General features: G+C 41.6%; 1 protein-coding gene across 1 annotated transcript in view; it reads right to left on the reverse strand.

Moving 5' to 3' along the window:
- Positions 1 to 554: 554 nt before the first annotated feature.
- Positions 555 to 2,404, reverse strand: part of T265_05093 (hypothetical protein) — a gene marked incomplete at both ends in the record, with an annotated part of 36,787 nt that continues 34,937 nt past the window's right edge. Inside the window, one exon of the mRNA XM_009170010.1 lies at positions 555 to 723. The remainder of the gene's footprint in view (positions 724 to 2,404) is intronic.

Here is a 2,404-nt window from a genome sequence, read left to right on the forward strand (position 1 = left end):
TTGACAGCGCAAGCCCTCGCCAAAAGTGAATTTCATAACGTCGATGGTCTGTCCATGTTCTGTTAAAACGTTGCTCTAACTTCCTAGCTATGAGTCTAACGCAAAAAGAATAGAAAGAAATTGGCGTTGGCTTCCGTCCCTTTTACTCTATTTAGTAAACATCACCACAAGGACGGGGTTTCGAAGCCATCAAAATGAATCCAAAGGTCTGTTGAATTCCGACAGAAAAAGTCGAGTCTTGATAAATTTACTGCCAGACTGTCAGCTTCTCTTAGGAGGCAGTAAGTGACTTGGAAGAGCGGAAAATGTTCTGTCCATCCCTGCTGAAAGTTTGGTGTGGGGGATCCGCTTGATTTATGCATACTTTTGGTTTGGATATTCCAAACTTGACAGCGTTTCATTGGATTGGGAAGATGACCGTTGTGTGGAGGTCGCTGTTTGTGTAGGGAGTAATGTACCGCGAATTAAGCCAACATACCGCACCAGTTTTCTCGGTTCGATCAACCGTTCAATATTTAAGCAATCCGTAAATAGTAGTATGAAGCTTACACTTTGTTTCGTAGAAAAATCTTGTATTTGTTAGTACCTGAGGCGAGATTTGTAAAGGTTTGCAGGCTGAAAAAAGTGGTAACGTTCGAATATACTATTGCACTGAGCATAGCTTTGTTCTGGCCTTGGGTCTTGGACGAATCAAATCGAAGTGAAGAGCTCTTCTTTCGTTACCTGGTTGAATAAAAAGGGAAGGTATTTGTAAACTTCCAGTAAATTTGAGTGTCACAATATTAAAGCTATGAAGATATCTTTTACCTACTTATTGATTGAATGGCCGGGCGAGGGTTCTAGCCCGGGTGGTCAAAACGAAGTCCACAATGTTTCCAGTGAACTGTCAGGTCGTGCTGCTGTTGGTTCTTCTGATAGTTATCGTGTGGCAACATTCCTTAACACTATTTTTTCATAAACATTACACACGATTAGTTTCAATGGGAATGGTCTTATAGGTCGTCGTTACAACATGGAGTAATCCAATATAACGGAAAATATGTCCTGGGGATTTCGCATATTTCTGGCAATTTAACAAGTTTACATATATTATTCTGATAATCAAATCAAACATTACCGCTGTTATTGATATAAAAACACCATAACACTAGCGAATCAGTGCAGAGCAGATAAACACAATTTTAAGAAGGGCAGCAAAGCAAGATCAGCAATTTTTCAGGAAATTTACATGTTCCGTCAATCATCTTGAAATAGCTGATGACTGGAACCCTGCTGGCATCGGTCCACATTCGTTCGCTGTCGCGTTTCAAGTAAGTCACCTGGTGTTCGCCGTGCGCTGCAGATAACAACCATGGAATCCATGGACAAATAGAGAGACAGGTACTCGCTGAATGTTTGGTTATGCGCTGAGACATACATGTCTTCTGTCCTACGCTCAGATGTCATTTTGTGTGCTGGTCTTCCTATCAATCTACCTGGAAAACGCAGTCCGCAAATTGATGGGTATGTATTTTCACGCTTTTTGTTCTGTTTATTTGTTTGACGAAGTCAAATACGAAACACTTGCATTGATAAACACAAGGAAGAGCACTTGGCCCGTGTACAGTGAACGATTGAATTGTGGCGTTCCCTCAACTGAGAGTGATAAAATTCCCCCAAAAATAAACAAATCATTGACACTAAAGCTCCCGAAGTGTTTCTGTTGAACCGTTGTGTACTTTTTCCTCAGAGTACCGACGTTAGGTATTCGTTGTTCCACAATCCTCAAACTAATTGGTCACACCAGATCTACCAACAATAAAAAATTGATGAAGTTTTCCTTTGTGTCAAAACGCTACCACCAAAAACACCCATTCATTGAGCGGCGATTTCCGCCCAATGTCCTTTTACAGAACAAGGGTGGACCGTGGGACCTGACAGAATGCTTGACTTTGAAAACCACCAAAATGTCCTTGGCGTAAATCGTGTTTGTTTCAGTGGTAAATCTTTTAATACAGTTGTGCTAGTGAGATGATAGTTGGTTTATATCTAAGACCGTCTAAGACTGTGGGAATGTCATGGAAGCTGTCGAAAAGAATAATGGACTGCTACAAAAATTCAGGTGAATTCCAAGCGTCTGCTGACAACGGGTCTGATGCAAACCGTGGTTCTGTGCTATCATCGCGAGTTGTGAAATAATCATAATTAATGCTGAATCCCGGTACGTCAGATCATCCGGAGAAACAAAGCAAAACCATTTGAAACGAGGTCAGACTATCCACTCCTTCAAGGTTTCCAAGTGGGTACCACTCACTATTCAACGGTTAACTTCGATGTTCATCGTCATCATCATTGTCAGCTGTAGTAACCGCTTACTCGCCGTACAGTGGTTGTAGCTGCCGCGGTTTCGCTCACCGATGATTTG

This window comes from Opisthorchis viverrini, assembly GCF_000715545.1.
Source record: "Opisthorchis viverrini unplaced genomic scaffold opera_v5_92, whole genome shotgun sequence".
Lineage (NCBI taxonomy): Eukaryota > Metazoa > Platyhelminthes > Trematoda > Opisthorchiida > Opisthorchiidae > Opisthorchis > Opisthorchis viverrini.